Source organism: Hesperophylax consimilis, chromosome 28, assembly GCF_061612785.1.
Source record: "Hesperophylax consimilis isolate HC1 chromosome 28, BYU_Hcon_1.0, whole genome shotgun sequence".
Lineage (NCBI taxonomy): Eukaryota > Metazoa > Arthropoda > Insecta > Trichoptera > Limnephilidae > Hesperophylax > Hesperophylax consimilis.
Window position 1 is genome coordinate 5438289 of NC_142863.1, and position 13936 is coordinate 5452224.

The 13936-nt window shown below is 32.8% G+C and overlaps 1 protein-coding gene across 1 annotated transcript in view; it reads left to right on the forward strand.

The window, feature by feature from the left end:
- The window catches only part of LOC149410070 (uncharacterized), a 149388-nt gene that overhangs the window by 54968 nt on the left and 80484 nt on the right, over positions 1-13936 (forward strand). The gene's annotated exons all lie outside the window — the stretch shown is intronic.

Consider the following 13936-nt stretch of genomic DNA (forward strand, 5'->3'; position numbering starts at 1 on the left):
CTCTGTTAACATTTTTTTTAAAATCTCCTAAGGTATCTTTTATTTTGTGTCTTGTTCTGTTTCATGTTTCGTTTAGATTTACTAGTCAATAAAATAGTTTTCAAAGTCAAGTTTTATGTTAATTTGCGACAAAGTTTTTCTTAAAAAATCTGTATAAATCTCACTTCTAGGAATTATGTGTTCACTTTGGTGAAATGTGATTTACTGTGCTGGAAAAATCGATGAAAGAAATGGAAATGAAATATTAACGTGATATTTGAGGGTAACTTTAAGCGAGATTTTTTATGTTATTTTTAGAGGCCTTTGGATTTCTCCGCAGGGCTTATGTCACCTTTGAGCGGACTGAGTCGAATGGCACCTAGAGCAGCTAGCATATAGGCGCCAGAAAATAACGCAAAAATTTTATCTTTTCTGCACAAAACTTTATTTTTGGATTTGCTGCCAAAATATTCAACCAAAACTGAAATATACATATTTTTTTAATTATTTTTCAGCAACAATTATTGGTCTAAAACAACTACATAAAATTTTAAAAAAATCTTCAAAGAAAAAAAAAAAAAAAACGCCGACAGGAATTGAACCCACAGCCTTCTGAATGCCGGTCAGGTGCTCTACCAATTGCGCTACGTCGGCTCATTCAAAACCCACTAATAAACAATAATTTTTTAATGAAAAATACCAGTACATATTAAATAATTTGGAATTAACAGCACTATCTAAAATATTGAATGAAAAGTTCCTCGACAAAGATTTTTTAAATATTAAAGGGAGAAAATGCAATAATGGATAGTTTAAATTTTTATTTTTATTTTTTAGTATGTATTACACACTTTAGAAATATTAGGCAAAAAAATCTCGATAAACTGCTTTTTAGCAGTTTGTCTAACGCAGTGTTTCCCACGGTGGGGCGTACGCCCCGCCGGTGGGGCAGAACGCCTTAGAGGTGGGGCACCACGCTTCAGAGATGAGACACGTAGACATTCCACATATAAAGGGGAATACTCATCAGTTATACAAAAAAATGCCTGAGATGTACAAAATTGAAATATATTGTACTTAAAATATAATGAAACAAGTTACAATTTCAATAATTATATACTGCTTAATAGGGTGTATCGATTTTTAACTTTTTTTTGTTTTCAAATTCCAAGTTGAAATAAAGTTGCTACTAGGTACCACAACTTACCACAATTTTTTTTGGATTTTTAAAAAAAATGTTTAGGTCTCCCGCACAAGGCCTAAAGTTTTAATTTTTTTCAAAAAATATCAATTTTTTTTTTAATTTAAAAAAATAAATTCATAACTTTTTTGTTTATTCCAAGTTAAAAAACATTGTTAATTTTGATGAAATTTTGTAATTTTGTGTACATATATGAACCATGTTTTTTTTAAGTTTAAGCCACCGGAATTAATTGTACTTTTCTTACAGAAGGCATAAAATGAGACAATATATATATACATAATTCTTATATACATACAGTAAAAATATATACCACATATATACTATATATATATATAATATGTTTTATACCTGAAAAAAGATAGTTGGACGGTGTAAATTGTATGAGAAAGGTGTTGAAAGACACTAATGTTATTTGCTATTACTGTTGTTTTTTACAAAAGTATAAAAGGTTATAACATGTCATAAACTGTAGTATAAAAACTAAGTACAAAATGTTGCTGATTACTTTCCATACGACATGAGTGGCAGTTTTCTTGTTCTACTGCAAATTTACTGACTTGTTTAAGTATTCGTCCTTTCATCTTGGCTTCAAAACCTTAAATCAAAATTATGTATAGTTTTTACATAGGCCTAGTGAAAATTTTATAAATGTTATTACAATTCCCAAATGAAATTTCAATTTAATATAGAAGACAGTATGATAAAGACGTTATTTAGAAACATTATAACTACAAAATAGTCGAAAAAACTTACTTAAATTCTAATCCTTTGCAGAGGTTTTGTACTGGCTCTTGGTCTCGAACGTTGGTAGCTCTTTACGGTCTTCCAGTCTGGCACGGATAAAACCATCTCTTTCGATCAGCCCACATACTCGCTTTAAAGCTTCTGTGACTTTCTTGACAATTCGTTCCACCGCTTGAGTGTGAGAAGGAATTCTAAATTCAACCTTTCCACTTTTGCCAGTTTCCGCAATTGACTCCAACTCTTCTAGGCTCATATCAGTAACAAGAAGGGGTTCGGTTACTGAAGTGGATCGCCAGTCAATCATCTGATAGTATTATTGTCCCAGCGTCTGGACGATGTAGGCCCTCTGATTGGTCAAATTCATATTATGTGATTCGGATGAATTCTGCATTGGGGGTCTGCAGGCAAAAAATACCAATCTGCCCCTCAATTTTAAGCAACCGTAAGGTTCATTTCGGTTTGCAGGCGACTGGATACAAAAAAAATAAGACATTAAAAATTAAGACACGATTTCATACTGAAAAAGAATCGCCACATGTAATACGATATTTCTTCAAAAATATCGTTTCTCCTGATATAATTTTTGGATAATATCGAAGAAAATATGTTTTAGAAAGTTTATAATCCATTGAATTAATTAAATTACAGTGAAAATTATCCACAATTACGTGATTACGTTTGACGTTTGACGAAAAAAGCACGCGTTCATTCAATATGGCGGGAAATAGCTGGCCGACACAGAGCGCACCTCTGGCGGTGTAAAAACTAACCAAATAACTGGCGCGAATATTTAAATATGCAAAATTAATTGACCATTAAGCGTTTCATAAGAAGATTTCTTCTGGAAGTTTATTTAAACTTTGCAATGGCATTTTTCATTATTATTTATAATTTTTTTTGCTTATTAATTATATCTGATTTTATATTGACATGTTTTATAATTTCTAAAATTTAAAAATTATTTATTTGCGATGCTTTAATCCTGATTGTTTATTTATATCTTAAGAAATAGGGTAAAAATACCGTTTGAAGAGAATATGTTTAATTTTTTTATTTAGTATTTCAACTTTCAATTTATTAGAATAACCGTTATTAAATGTTATTTGTCTTTTGAATATATTGTTTTATGGTTTTAGGCAATTTTTTTGTTCAGGTCTTAAAATACTTCACACAGGATATAAAGCATCACAAATAAATAATTTCGAAATTTTAGAAATAAGAGAACATGTTTATAAAAGTAGATATAATTAACAAGATTTTTTTTTATAAACTCTCTTTTAAATATTTTCCCGCTTAACTGGTCTTTCATATTGTAATTCCTAATTCTTACAAACCCAGCCTACTCTTACCCCTCCCCCCTCCTTCCACTTCTTTTATCCAATTGTAATCTATATTTAATTTTTGAATTCGGTGTATACTTCGTTCATGAAACATGTATTGTTTGTATATAATAAAGTGATGTTAAAAAAGTTATTTGTTTTTTAATAAAATAAAGTTTAATAGGATAACATTATTTTATCTATTTCCATCGTATATCAATGCATACGTACATAATAAAATGTAAACATTATATTTATTTATTAATTGGACAATTTGCATAGCGCCGCTTTTGTGAGATATCACCTCAGGGGCGCTATATTGTAATAAGCTACCTTTATATATAGATTTTTACTCTCCTGATGAAGGTGTATATATATTCTAACTTTAAACTTTATTAGATACAGTAACAGTTTTAGGTAAAGAATTACCACCAGTTGGAGTAAAATTTACACCTTTTAATTAAACCGACTGTTAATCTCATCGCACAATTACCCTCCTTTTATCCATAAACACGGGTACAATTAATCAATATGTAATAATCTACTATTTCAGTCAACTTTGTTATAACTATCTTTAATTGTTGTGACAAACTATACGATATTGATTCAACTTATAGACATTGACGGTTGTAACACATATTTAAGCACTGCAAGTCTCCTATGAGCAAATTATATTAGGTACCATAACAGTTAATATCAGCGCCGTGCAAGAAGTGCCGCCCGCAGGGCCTAGCAGCAAAAACCCGCGGAGCGGGTTTTTAACTGCTAGTATCTATATAGTCTTCGGCATCAAAATTGATCTGAGGGGGTTTAAATACCCTTACCCCTTTCCTTTCGGTTGCGCGAGCTTTCTGGATTCCCTTATAAGCCAAGGCTCTGATATGTTTTCGTTCATCGAACAGCATAGCTATCAAAACATGCTCTGGGTGAGCCATGAAAGCATTTCTCTGTAACGTTGCATGGGCGACTTTTCTTAGCTCATCTTCCAAGTAATTGCGGAAAAGAATCCTTTTTAAAAAATGAATGGAAGCTTGCGGGATTTGGGGATTGCACTTAATTGAGAACCATGATGGTATGTAGACCTTCATTATGAACTCTGCAAGCTTTCTTAGCTGAGGGGTCGGATCATCGGTGGCTACATACAAACGAAGTACTCGATTTGCCAGAGTAAGCCACCTGGCGTGCGAGATGTTGCCGGGGTTTCGTTTGGCCAACTCTTCAGCAATAGAATTGTCTTCCATATTAAATTGAAATTTCATTTGGGAACTGTAATAACATTTATAAAATTTTCACTAGGCCTATGTAAATACTATACATAACTTTGATTTAAGGTTTTGAAGCCAAGATGAAAGGACGAATACTTAAACAAGTCAGTAAATTTGCAGTAGAACAAGAAAACTGCCACCCATGTCGTATGGAAAGTAATCAGCAACATTTTGTACTTAGTTTTTATACTACAGTTTATGACATGTTATAACCTTTTATACTTTTGTAAAAAACAACAGTAATAGCAAATAACATTAGTGTCTTTCAACACCTTTCTCATACAATTTACACCGTCCAACCATCTTTTTTCAGGTATAAAACATATTATATATATATATAGTATATATGTGGTATATATTTTTACTGTATGTATATAAGAATTATGTATATATATATATTGTCTCATTTTATGCCTTCTGTAAGAAAAGTACAATTAATTCCGGTGGCTTAAACTTAAAAAAAACATGGTTCATATATGTACACAAAATTTCATCAAAATTAACAAACTTTAGGGCTTGTGCGGGAGACCAAAATACCATATTTTATTAAAAAAAAAACGTTTCGTACTTATTTTTATGCCCTAATATTACTGTTTTTTAACTTGGAATAAACAAAAAAGTTATGAATTTATTTTTTTAAATTAAAAAAAAAAATGATATTTTTTGAAAAAAATTAAAACTTTAGGCCTTGTGCGGGAGACCTAAACATTTTTTTAAAAATCCAAAAAAAATTGTGGTAAGTTGTGGTACCTAGTAGCAACTTTATTTCAACTTGGAATTTGAAAACAAAAAAAAAGTTAAAAATCGATACACCCTACTGCTTAATTGTTTTTTACATAATGTGTACTGGACGGGAGTCCGCACAAGACTGTAGATTTGGGCGCCGGTTCCAAACAGTGTCTTCAACCGATGAGAATGGTCCTTTACGGCCGATGATGATGATAGTATTGTAAATTGATGAAAAATCTGCCTCCCGCACCCAGAGCTTGGTGAATGTTGGGTACTGGGTGTGCTTTCGTCTCTGCTCGCTCCTGGCGTTGGCGGTTTTCCAGAGTAGGGCCAGCTGATCTTGAGGAGGTAACACCAGAAGGTTTGGAGCAGAAAACTTGGCGAGGTGAGGCAGATGGTGGGCAGGAGTCACTTGTTGATAAATAAAACGCTTGGTTTCGGTGGTAAAGATGAACTAATTTTTATTTTTTATGGGGCTGCTTATATGCAATAAGCATGACTCGCACCCGACATTGGGCTGTGAGTCAAAAAGTGGTGGGGGATTCTATCCGCGCCAGTAATGTGTTTATATGCCCCGGCAAAATGTCGCATATTCATTTTGCCGGTAGCATAGCCGAAGGTAGACGCTTGAATTTGCGAGTTTGAAAAGATTTTGAAGGCTTACATGAATAAAAATTACATAGTTTAAATGCATAGTGGTTATAAAAATGTGTATCTTGACCACTAGATTTTTTGTTTGTCAAGATACGACAAAAAATAAGAAAAGTTTGTAAATAAAAGTGTAAAAATGATCTTGAAGCGATCAAATTTGTAAAATATCGTTAAGTTAGTATTTTTCTCAGTTTTCCCGTAACATAGCGCTCAGAAAAAGATAAGATTCACTATGCTACGAGGTTCCTGGATTTTTGTACACGCAAAAAAGGTAAAAATTATTGTAAAAAAAATGGTTATACATATGTGTGAAAAAACAGCATTTTTAATATCTCCTCAGTGGTAACACATAGCAAATAGTGTTTATTTAACTACCGCTGAGGAGATGTACAAGTAAAATATAGACATTTGCAACATTTAAAAATTGATTTTTCCTAGTAAATTTTACATAGTAAAATGTTGAACATCGATCCGCTCGGCCAAGATAGACGCGCGATGCGGTATCGACGCCGTTCGGAGACAAAGTTTTCAAGCCGCCTTGGCCAAAAATGGGAACAAAATGACCAGTGGCGGGGAGTGGTGATTTCGCCAGTGCCGTGGGGTAGGCACATTTTATAAATGTAAAACATATTTTTATGAAGTTAAGTAATGTGGCCAACTACGTCCGTTACATAATGTATAATTATAATGAGGAAATCTTTAATTGGTTTCTCATTTAAGTAAATTGCACATGTACAAACCAAACAAGTAACTGTTAATTTTCCTAACATAAAATATATAATTACTATAAAAACATGATTTTTCCTGGGCATGAGTGCGAATTTGTAACAATAAGCTGGATATCCGTGAACATGAATGATCGCAGTAAGAACATGAGAATGGGTTTTGCTTAGTATGAGTGCGAATGTGTCTCCGTAAGCTTGACTTTTGTGAACATGAATAGTTACACTGAGAATTTGAGAATGGTTTATCCTAAATATGGGTGATAATGTGTGTAATAATTACAGTAAGAATGGTTTTTCTTTAGTATGAGTTCTATTGAATCTCATTAAACGTGACTTACTTGAACATGAATTATAGCAGTAAGAACATGAAAATGGTTTTTCCTTAGTATGAATGTGAATGTTTGCCATTAAGCTTGACTTCTGCGAAAATGGATAGTTAGAGAAATTTAATTTCTGTTATAGTAAATGTATTAGAATAGGTTTTATTTAATTTCATTAGGGGTTCATATGTTTACAAATGTTCATATGTTTATATTACAATAAGATTTCAAAATTTACTTGTCGTTTAATTAAAAAAGATGCCGGTGGGGCATCTGACTTTTGAAAAGACTACGATGGGGCATGGCATAAAGAAGGCTGGGAAACACTGCTCTAACGGGTTTTTTACATTATAAAACTTATTATAGTGAGTTTACAATTACATTTTTACAATTATATTAATAAAACAAAAAAAATTACAAAAATATAGTAAAAGTAACTTATGAAAAACTTAAATAATAATTTTAAAATCATTCAGAATAATGTGTCACTGTAAGCTAATACAAATTAATTCTTTCAGTAAGCCAAGTCTTCAGTAAGTTTACCAATTGTTTGTATTGGGCACAGTTTTTAATTTCAGCAGGTAACACATTAAAATAACTGGAATTCATATAGTTTAACGTTCTTTGTCCATATTTATTTGTATGCTTAGGTACAATAAGTTCTTCATTAAAGTTGAAACGAGTATTATGATTGTGTTCTAGTCTGTTTATATATAAGGGGTTATTTATGTGCTGAAATATAATTTTGTACCACAGAATTGCTCTCACTGAAAGAATTTTGAGACTCTGATAGAAGTATGGAATATTATGCCTTTCTTTGTATAAATTTTTTTCAGCTAATAATTTAACCAATGAATTTTGCACGGATTGAACATGGTCGATATTAGTTTTACAGGAAAATCCCCAAGCTGTTATTCCATACCTTATAACAGATTCAGCTAGAGATAAATAAATTATTCAAAGTGTGCAGATTGGAATAAAATTTTTGAGTTTATACAATATGCTTACAATTGATCTTAGTCATTCACAAACTTTGTTTATTTGTATATCCCACTTTAAAAAGCAATCAATATTGACACCTAAATGAACATATTATTTAACTAGTTATTTCCACATGTACACATTGCAGGATCAATTTTTTTTTTTATTATTTATTGAGTTAGTTTATACATTTGAATATAAACTAATATAAACAAGATCATATTTCATTTTGTAATTTTACATATTTTTACAGTAAATATAACATTTATTTTTAAATACATTCATTCTTCCTTCATTCTTCAGACTTTCAGGCATTTCATCATACATTTTTAGTCCTTTGTACATTAGGCAGTTCTGTGATTTTGTTTTTTTCATATGTGGCAATCTAATCCTATTTACATTTCTGGTTTCGTAATTATGAACATCTCTATTAAAAACAATTTCATCCTTAAAATATTTTGGCATTTGGTTGTTCATGATTTTATGTACAAAAATTAACACATTATATAATAGTCTCTTTTTTATAGAAATCCAATTTAGCTGTTCTCTCATTTGATCTATGCTTGCGTATTTTCCTTTTCCTAGTATACATCTCATAGCTCTATTCTGTATAACATCTAGCTTGTTCAAGTTTCCTTCATTGGCCAAATACAACATAGTAGAGCAATAATCTAAATGTGGAGCAACTATAGTTTTATAAATCAGCTCTGTAGTGTTTCCATTTAGTTTATTTCTTAATCTTCTAAGAAAATTGACTTTTTTAGATACCTTCTTTAGCACATATTCAAAATTTGCTGCGAAAGTTAGTTTTGAATCTAGTATCACACCTAGGTACTTAATTTCATTTACTTTTTCAATTTTTTCGTCATTAATTGTCAATTTTAACTCTGTGTTATGCGTTTTGTTGCCTATTTCCATATATTTTGTTTTGTTGACATTCAGTTTTAATTTGTTTAATTTCAGCCATTTCGCTATATTTTGTAGGTCTTCATTTAATTTATTGATTGCATCTATGTACTCTTTACATGAAATATAGATTAATGTATCGTCTGCAAATAATCTAATTTTGCAATGTTTTATGGTTTTAATTATATCATTAATCAATGATAATAAGCTGTGTCAAAAATAGGGCACAAAAACAAGAAAGATAATAAGTCGAGACAAGAACAAGATTTTGATGGAGTTCTCGACTTCTGCAACATCACTACAAAATATTACTTACGTAATAATTGACAAAAATCATTAACACTTACACCATCAAATTGAAGGTTTTGACCTGAGTTGACATTGGTGAATCTTATTCATAATTTGTAGAGTGTTGATTGAGGAAAAGCAATTCATTATTTCAGAGTCTACGGGAAGGGATATTGAAAAAGTAGCTGAGTCAATCATACTGTTAAGGCGAAGCTTAATGCCAAATCACTATTTTGATTAATCTTTACAGCGAATTGGTGTACGTACATTATGAATACCAAAAATATGCTTTAAATAAATTGAAGGTTTTCCTATCGCTTCGCTTGAGTAGAATACAAATAAAAAAATAAATTACTCAATTAAAAATATAAATGCAAACTACTAAAATTTTTTTTTCAATAGTTATGTGTGAACGCATAAAGGAAACAGCTTTTAAAAAATACAGTATTATAGCTAAGATTATCTGTGACAGTTTCACATGATTAACTTTTTTGTGTTATGTTATTTAATATGTGTTAAGCATGAAAAAAATTACAGTGTATCTTTAAATGCAACTAAACCATTTGACGAGATATTTTTGCTCTATTTGGAACGAGTCGTGTTTTATTAAATATTTACACAATTTTCGCTAAATTATTATCGTTTTTTTATATTAGCTCGCTCCCTCTAAACCATTTTTGAACGCTTACTACGGGGCCTTAAAGCAATTTCAAACACGAGGCAAGAAACTGAAAAAAACTTTGCGTTTAATTAGTATTTAGTTCATGACCCCTCGGCCGAACAAAATGTATTTATATTAATATAGGTACATTTTAAACAGCAATTACATAAGTATATGCCCACGCGCTAAATAATGTAATCTGTTTTCGTACGCGTTGTGAATAATTAAAATTATTTTTAATGGGCAATTTTCTCTCTACGTTATCTCACTTTGGATGAGCTGACAAGGCTGTTGGAAAATATACAAGACAAGCGTAGACCCATGAAAAAAAATATAACATCAGCGCCCTTCATATAAGAATCTGCCAAATATTTTGTTGAAAACCAAATTTCAAATATATTTTTATTAAAATATTATATTGAAGGTAGTTAATTTATAATTTAATTAGTTCCAACTACACCCAACACTTAAATATTTGGGAATTGGTAGTGAGACAATGCAAGATATGGATGTTGTTGTTGCAGTGTTTATTAAGAGTCAGGATAATACATTTATTGAGTCAGTTGCCGTGACGAGGAGATGATGTAGGACAGATGTTGAATACTCCGGTTGCTGCGATGATGTGGTGGTCAAGCGCGGGTCAGTGAGTCGACGCCGGGCGCTGGTGACCGGGACTCGATGATAGGTCAGGTACTGGCGAAGAACGTAGGTCTTCAGGCACTCCAGTGCTGACGAGACGGCCAAAGGTGCGATGGACCTTGTAGGCGGTTGAACGGGCGCGGTGTGACCAGTGAGGATGCTGCGTGTCCTCGTGGTGGTCATGATGCGTGGAAGAAGCGCTGGTCAGAGACGCTGGGACCAGGGCGCTTGTAATCCGAGTAGCGCTTGCCAGGGACGGCGGTCTGGACAAGGCTCTATGTTGATGTCCCGGTAGAGTCCATGATGGTAAGGGCGAAGCCGGGTATGTGTCCTTTGCGGAGGGGCGCAGGGCCCCCCCAGTTGTCACTGGAACGATGTGGAATGTAGACCGATGATGACTGACTGTTGACTGACTGATGTACTCAAGTCCTCCACCGCTTATATAGCTGCCGATTTCTTTGTTCTCGTCTGCCACGGGTTGGAGTAGCGTCTGGACTTCGAACCCGCAGAACTGCTGACTCGGTTTATTGTCTGGGCGTTTGCATCACCCTATATGCAAGTCAGCAGTCTACGTATGATGGTACTGATATTATTATTGAAGTCTCGAAGGAATAATTGCTGTCTCGGCTGTTTTAACACATGCCGTCTGGTTATGATTTTGATGACTGTAGGAGCGGTGACATAACCGCTACAAATATACACATATAGTCTGAAGATGGCTATAATAAGCTGAAACCGGTCACTGTTTCAATAATATATATTAATAATAATAATATTAATTATTATAACGAAAGTTTTTTAAATATTTATGTTGAGGGATCAGTAGGATTTATAGGCCCTGTTAGGAGTTCTACCGAGCCGAACCCTCTGATATGAAAATATCTGGAGTCGGTGAATTATTTTCCCATTTGATCTCTGGTGAGTTGACGTGTTGTTCTTGTATTGTTTTGTATTTATTTTGCTTATATAATACACTTTCATAATGTTGATTGACAAGATGATCGTTTGTGGAAAAGTGTGTAGAAGGGTTTAGTTTTTCCTAAGGTTCCCCTTAAATAAAAAGTCCGGGTTAAATCTTCCGATTTAACCCGGACATAAAATCGGAAAAAAAATGTATTACGAATAAACACCAACCGTTCAATAATGCTGTGTAACAATATGAAAAACATGAAATAAAATAACAGCATTACTAATACAAAAAAACACTTCCCAACCGATAAACAGTGTTTTAGTTGCACATTCAATAAAAACTACAATTTGTGTTTCGAACTTTTAACAATAAAATATGTTTTTTACTGGCTGCGAAAGAGCTGGCAACGTTGCATCTTGGCAGAATGGCACATGTGGTTCCAGATTTGAAATTTTTTTTCTGACCAATTGTTTTCTAACTGACTGTTACTGTTAATTTAACAAGAATTCTATGAAAGTGATAGTTTAAAAAAAACATAAATGTGCGTAGGTAAATATAAATCCAAAAAATCAACGTTTACTATGCGCCAAAAAATAATACAAACATAATTTTTATTTATTATCTGTTAAATATTACAATTTAAAAAAAAAATTATTGCATAAACTAGATTAAGCGAGGTAACAGTTTTCTTGCAGATTCCCTAAAAAGTGTTTTAAAAGTGTTTTCAAAATTTCGTATTCTATACAATTTTAAAAGTTTGTCATGTCAGAATTTAAAATATTCCAATTTATAAACATTTACATATATTTTAAATACAACAATTTAAAAGGTAATTTTTTCAATCTTCTTAAAATTGTATTCTTTTTTACGACATCTTCAAAAAGAAGAAATATACTGAACATATAAACATATTATTTTCTTGTAGATTATAGTATATTAGTAAGGTTTTCCAATACATGGTTGTTTATCAATTGAATAAATTTTCACCGCCTTTAAGGCCATACGTAGGCAAAACAACAACAAAAAACGAGATTCAATAAACTTTGTGTCAAGAACAAGAGAGAAGTTCTGGGTGCTATCCCAAAATTTATTCGAAATCTTACCACTTCAGTCGATGTTATACTTTTATTTTATAATATAACATATTATTGACGCTTGGAAAGGAATATGGAAAGTTTCATGGCTTCTTAGTTGACGGTAATTGAAATTAATTTTGTTTATGGCCAAGAGAGAAGGAGATAGGGTGATTTGTAATTTCTGTAATGACGTTCGTTTACATAATGTTCCTAATATGAAATATTCTCGGCGTTTCTTACGTAAGCAGTGTGGATAATCCGGTTCTATTTCTGATATATTAAAGTATTGCTAAGGTACAATAATTTTTGTTTCTAATAACTCAATGAGTAAGAACTTAAATTGTAATATTTAATTTATTGAAGAAGATTCCTAAACGAAAATTTGACACAGTAAAAATAGAAAAAGATATGCTCACATCTAGGACAAAAATAAGATATATTTATCAAAGACACTGCCTAGATTGCATTTAGTTCGAGTAAAATCTTGCGGTTATACTTAAAAGAAGCAGTCAAAATGTACGGTGAGAAAATTAAGACAATGTTGGTAATTCTTATTCGAAGTATGATACAATTAAATATGACGAAGGTTGATAGCTCAGTTGGTAGATCGGCCCCCCGGCAAGGCAATGGTCCTGGGTTTGAATCCTAGATGCGACTGTATCTTTTCTGATTTTTCTGTTTCAATTTTTCGTTTAGGAATCGCTAATATTGTCCGATTGTCTTACAACACTTACAATTTTATTGGTTGCCTATACCCTAACAATATAGAACAAAAATAGAATAGAAAAAGTGCCTTGTGGGCGTGTTTCGTGATCCAAATATAAGCTTACTTTGATTCTTTTGGGGAAAAAATTCCCTCAGGGCCAGTGACATCTTTGAAGATGCTGTGTGGAGGGTCTTTTTTAGAGAAATGAAGGAGAGGATGTTCTGGGAAGGAAAAGAGTATGATGGGTGAGTAGAAATCTGGGGGGTCAACATGTCCAGGAGTCACGGACATATGAATCCATCCATCCCCCTGCGGTGCAAGGCGATGGATCGAGAGAGTCCGGCTAGAGAGGTCAAAAGGTCTACCTCAACCAATCACTCCCGATCCGGCCCACCACGCAGTAGGTGGGCAAAAGCATCCGTCGTAAGGACATAGACAAACCTCACTCCACGAATCCGGGCACCCCTGCTCAAAAGTCACCAGACGTGGGGTGACCTATGACAGGGGTAACAAATTATTATAAACCTTGAAAAAACCTTGTCTTATAAGCATTAGTTTATCATTAAAAAAATTAAATGACAGGGGTGTTGATTATCCAATAAATGGTTTCTGGGACGGGTACGGGTCAAATGGAAAGTCATTCTGACATTTGTTTCCATTCAAATGTATATGGAAAACACTTCTAGTTTTCTTCTGTATTCTATGCCCAAAGATATAACGTGAAGTGGTGATATTACGTGTAGTTTTCTGTAAAAGCTATGTAGATGGCAATCATCGTCTTTTATCTTTTCCGAGGCTGAACACAAGCGCCATTAGGGAAGATTTCACGCAAC